This window comes from Monomorium pharaonis, chromosome 6, assembly GCF_013373865.1.
Source record: "Monomorium pharaonis isolate MP-MQ-018 chromosome 6, ASM1337386v2, whole genome shotgun sequence".
Lineage (NCBI taxonomy): Eukaryota > Metazoa > Arthropoda > Insecta > Hymenoptera > Formicidae > Monomorium > Monomorium pharaonis.
In genome coordinates this window covers 19,165,763-19,171,878 of record NC_050472.1, presented here as the reverse complement: position 1 = coordinate 19,171,878, position 6,116 = coordinate 19,165,763, and the positions used below count along the sequence as shown (strand labels likewise).

At 41.5% G+C, this 6,116-nt stretch overlaps 1 pseudogene; it reads left to right on the top strand.

The window, feature by feature from the left end:
• The first annotated feature begins 277 nt into the window (after nucleotides 1-277).
• On the top strand, nucleotides 278-4,615 carry LOC118646037 (annotated as a pseudogene).
• Nucleotides 4,616-6,116: the final 1,501 nt, after the last annotated feature.

Here is a 6,116-nt window from a genome sequence, read left to right as displayed (position 1 = left end):
TTCGTTCATATTAATAACTAGTTAACAAAATAATTGGCACACGCTTTTTTCTTCTTAAATAATTGTACATTAATTTAAATGTAAGAAATAAAAATCTTACATTTCATGCTTTACTAACTGTTTCATGTTATGGGTTTAATTATGTGCTTTATTATTCTATGTACGCTAAACGAGAATTTTAAAAGGTAAAAGACAAAATCATATTGTTACAGCTGCCACGCCGACGCTGGGACCACGAGATTGTTGATTGACCGAATTTGTTTTCCTCCCTCTCAGTTTCGGCGCCGAAACGGGAACCGCACGCAATTAAGATGAAGCGGTGGATCCTGCACCCGATAATGTTACAGATCCTCGTCACCGTCGCTCGTGCTACCGAGGATTTTCGTCACATCTCGTACGAAGGTTTAGCGGAGACCAACACCTTTCAACAAGAGGGGGTCACAACTTATTCTCAGCTGCTTTTCGACGTGGCGCGACAGCAAGTCGTTGTCGGAGCGCGGGATAATTTGTACCGCTTGACGCTGACGTCGCTGACGGCCCTGGAGCGCGCCTCCTGGTCCGCGCCGGAGGACAAGGTCAACACCTGTCGTATTAAGGGCCAGAGCGCCGAGGATTGTCATAATTACATCAAGGTGCTCCTCAGCAAGGGCAAGAACCTCTTCACTTGCGGCACTTACGCATTCGACCCATGGTGCACGTGGCGACAGATCGAGAATATAACGAGCGTGACCAGCGAGACGTCGGGCGTGGCTATATGCCCGTACTCGCCGCATGCGAACGCCACGGCACTTCTCTCGAAGGGTCTTTCCGACGGACTCTTCGCCGGCACACGGACCGATTTCTCCGAAGACGATCCTGCGATCTACAGAACGCTGGCCTCCCCGAATCTCAGGACTCAACAATACGATTCCAGGTGGCTGAGCGACAACTCGCAGTTCGTCGGCAGTTTCGAGACGGAGGATCACGTGTACTTTCTATTTCGCGAATCCGCCGTGGAATACATCAACTGCGGCAAGAAAATATATTCGAGGATAGCGAGGGTCTGCAAAAATGATCGAGGTGGGCAGATCACGATGAAAAACGTGTGGACAACTTTTAGCAAGGCCCGCTTAAATTGTTCTCTCCCCGGCGAGTTCCCATTCTATTACGATGAGATCCAAGGCGTGGTCTATCATCCAGAAAAGAGGATCATTTACGCGACCTTCACAACTCCCACGTGAGTATCGTTTAACTTCAATTAATTCGAAGGCGCATTAATTATCGTCTGTTTGTGTCTGTGTGCAATATTTCACGAGAAATCTCAAATGGAAGCAAGAGACGGTAAATGACAAATTGATTAAAGGAATAAACAAACGCGGATTTTATTTTGTCGACTTATTAGTAAATTGATTTTTAACCCAACTTATTAATTATTGCGCGACTATGAAAGGAAGATTTAAAACAATGTTAATTAATATTAATTAAGCAATGAAGTATTTAAGGAAATCGAAAAATTAGCAATTTTATTTATATTTTATGTGACTCGTTACGTTTCCCGAATTAGCATTTTTATGTAGAAATTTACACAATCAAGCCATTTATTTTTAATATGTCGAGTTATTCAAAGTCCATCATTTTACTGGTGTTGTGGCATGCACGATCGCTAATTTCTCCATCTTAAGGGGATTTTAAAGTCGTCTGTTTTACCAACACTTCTTAAATAAACTAATTTTTTTTTAATTGACTTTGTAGAATCGCAAAACCCTTTTACAGAATCAAAGTACGGATTAAAATCTAAAAAAAAAATACGGTCGAATTGATATTAGAAACGAAAAAAAATTTCACATTTGGTACGTAAAGCTGTCACTTGATGACGATACTTGGACAGTATACAAAATCTACGAGATATACATTTACATATATGTTCAAAATGAAATTGTATTCCTCTATAGATAACATATACGAACGATATCGTGTAACTCAAACTGAGATTAAAAGTATAGAAAAAAGGATTAGCTTCTTTAAATTTTTATAATTGCAGATCCAGTTCATACGATGATGATATATTAATACGTATACTCTAATTCTGAAAAAGGATTTCCAAATCTATAAAACAAAAACACATATGAAATCTTGTTAATAATATGCACGAATGACTCTACATTATTGACCCCGATCAAATTTGACGGGCATTTTAGCGTTCTTCCCGGCCCTTAACGTTCTTTCGTATCGCTCGATTACAACGGAATATTTTTTCGCATGCGAAAACTATTATTTCTCGAAGAAGAAACTGGCGTTAGATGTAATTCTGTTTTTTTTTCCTACCGCCGCAGTAACGGCATCGCAGGCTCGGCTATCTGCGCGTTCAACATGTCGGCCGTTCTCGCCAGTTTTAATGGGCCTTTCAAGTATCAAAACAATGCGGGCGCCGCCTGGAAAAGAAGATCTGTCGCCCATCATCATCGTCAACACTGCGGACCTCCGTCCAGCAGTGCATCGGACGAGATTGTGAACAGTTACCGGTATCAGCTGATGGACAAAGCGGTGCGAAGCACGATGCTGGGGCCGCTGCACACCGCAACCCTCGAACGATTCACTCACATCGCGGTGGACGTCACCCCGACCAAGCTGCACACCAGCGTGACCGTTCTTTATGTAGCCACGGCGACTGGTCTAATCAAGAAAATCTCGGTTTGCCTACAACTCAGAAGGCCTGCATCGTTGAAGTTTGGGGACCCTTGCCCTCGTCACCGATCACCCTGCAGTTCCTTACGAATACTCAGAGCCTTTACGTCGGCATGGAGTTTGGCGTCTTGCGGTAAGACAACAACACCTATCGTGGTCGCAAAATTTTGTCAGCCTCGTAAACATTAAACTGTCAAAAATAAGAATAAATCGATATAATCTAAATGTAAATCACGTCGCCGCAAATAGATACGCCATTCAGTAGTAAATTATGTACACAATCGTAAACGGCAAATATTATTTGTGCTAAATGGTTCGCTAAACCGCACCGTAATGCCTTCTGTCGTTTAGCATACCTGCCGTTCAGTGTTATCGTCACCGGAGCCGTCAAGCGTGCTTGAACGCTCAGGAACCATATTGCGGGTGGAACGAGCATATCATGAAGTGCGAGCAGGCACCGCAGCAAAATTACCTGGCAAATCATTGGCATCAGGAGGCCACCAAGTGTCCGGTACTTACCGATCCTGTTGACGGAGGCTGGAGCGCGTGGAGTCCTTGGTCGCCCTGCCAACACGGCACATCGGATCAATCGTCCGGACACGGTCCCGCTCACTCGGACTCGCATAGCGAATACACGGAGGTTCGTGGACATATGTATTTATTACGTTCATCGTACCGTTAAGGATTTTTCTCTCTTTTTTCGCAATTAAAATCGATAAAAGGTGATCAAAGAATTTAGTCATAAATAAACAGCTTCTCTTTAACATAAAATAAATAAAATAAATATTTGGGATATTAGATAAACTGAAATAAACATCTTTTTTATCGAACGACAAAGTTGTGAAATTTTTAGGTGTAACATTGAAATTTCGATCTACAGAAAATTGACACGTGTCATTGTCAGACCAGGGAATGCAATAATCCCCCGCCACAGCACGGTGGCGAGAGTTGCACGGGTATGCGCGTCAGAGTAACAAATTGCACTGTTCACGGCGGTTGGACCGATTGGTCAGCTTGGTCAGCCTGCTCTCAGACTTGCGGTTCCGCGATGAAAATCCGTCGGCGAACCTGCACGAATCCGACGCCTGCATTCGGCGGACGCATCTGCGTCGGGCACGAACACGAAGATATCGCATGCATCGATCTGCCGCCCTGTCCCGTCTCCGCTAAAGTCACTCCGCCTCAAATTGGTCGACCCGGGGTCGACCTTGGCACGCGTATTCAAACCAGCGCAACGACGGAATACGTTGATACAGAAACAGAACCTACGATAGCCCGTCGTCGAAGAAGGGCGGTGGGGAATGTCGAGAATACGATCAACAGATGGAGGAGTGTCATGAATGCGCCGAGGCGATAAGAAAATTCCAGATGGACTCCTTGACTGGCCGTGAATGCCAGTTTACAGAACGGTAACGCGATTTACTAAATCATATGTTACTGTTGTCGGAATTTAATGAAATTAAATGCATGGAAAGCAGATGGAAAATACGTCCAAATAAAACTCAGATTTACATATTTGCATTTTTAGAAATTCTCGAACATACGAATTTAGTTGTTAGAAGCTATACGTATTATTATTTAAAATAATTTAAGATATATTTCTCTTTCAGAAAAACTACCGGACATAGGAACTATTAAATTGGACGAGAAATTTGAGAAATCTGACAGCGAGAGTAACGTTTGAGCGGAAGCTCTCAAAGTTCGGTTGGTTTTCGACGAAATAATACAGAACAATAATAAAAATACAGAAGCAAAAAGTATACACACGCAGAGAGAATGCTAAGGGAGGGGGTTTTAGTGGGTAGGGTGGGCCTATTCGTCGGCTGAAGGAATTATCAAAACCCGTCTATTACGTTAGGCAGGTTTGGTCCCTTCTTGCGATGTTGGGCCCCACGAGTCCCACACTACCCATCTGGACGGCCAGATGAGTGTGCGTAACTGCATTTCCCCCTCGTTAAAAAAAAAAAAAAAAAAAAAAAAAAAAAAAAAAAAAAAAACCCGTGTCTCACGACACGCCCGTCAACATGTATGTACAAGCCATTTAACGTGACGTTATTGCTGCGCTTGAAAATACATATTCTTTCAACAATGCTAAGGCAGTTTTCTTTTTTACAAAAATTTCTGTTGCAGCTCGCTTTTTGAATTACAAAAGGAAATAGTTATCGAATTACGGGGACGAGTATAGGAGGTAAACAGGGGCGACGCAATCATCGCGCTTACCATCCGACGTAGGCGATCAGCTACGATGAACTACACGTAATGATATGCGCACGGTTTCTCTTTTACATGCAGTTATAGATGATTGAAATATACTTGTGTTTTTTAAATTTCGTCTCCATTTTGCCGACTGTTTTGACGTCTGTTTTGTCGACAGACGGACAGTAAATTATGTACCTCGATATCTTTATCTCTTTATATTTTTATCTCTTTTATTGATATGGAAATCTTCCAGAATAAAAGTATACGTATTATTACACCAGTCTATGGGGTAGAATTTATATCAAAAATGGAAAAATGATTAATTCGCGGTCACGTCATAACGATGTTTGCTTAATATAAGAGATCTACAGTTTGGACTTACGAAATTCGTATCCATACTGGTGGACGGCGGGGGAAAAAAGTGTTTCGGCTTTTGAAAATTAGCTTGCTTAATTCAGACGAATATGCGCTACGAAAATTTAGGTTACATATACGCATGACAACAGATAATAGATAGAGCAATAAAAAAAATTGTTCATAAAGTCCAATTCGCAGATTGATATTGAGGAGGCTCGATATACTTACAAAATATCTCAAATGGTCCTAATACTTGCACATATTGTTGTGGGTGTTAAAATACGTATGTACACGAACTTTTAGACCGTATTGCCGATTAAATATTAAAGAAAAATGCAATTGTAGAGCTAATTAATATTGCTCTTATGGGAATTGTACGATTTCTCACCGGAAGTGTATTTTTTCGAAGAAAACATTTGTGAGAGTAACAAAATTTTGAGAGTAGAAAGATGGAATCATAACCTTTGCATTCATTACAAGAATAATGTTAATAGCCGACCGTTTTTTAAAGATATTTGTCACTAAAATGTCAAGTAGGTTATGTTTGATGTGGAATCGCGGAGATCATGCGGCGTAATACAAATTTTACATATAACCAACCTCCTTGGCAATTTTTCTTCTTTTTGCCGTTGCTTCCAAGCAATATTCCATCTGAGCAATCACTTTGCTTTGGCAAACTGACCTTTCCTTTTCTCTCTAGTCTGTTGGATGTTATGGTAGGACATTTTGACAGAAAGAACCTTCGTCTAACCATAGGCTTTAGAAAACCGACACACATACGCATGACGTAGCGTCTAAATAAAAGTGATCTACTCGGGCGATCATTTTGATTGATATCATCATTTGATTGATATGATCATCATTTGGATGGGCATACTCGATGACAGGATTATTGG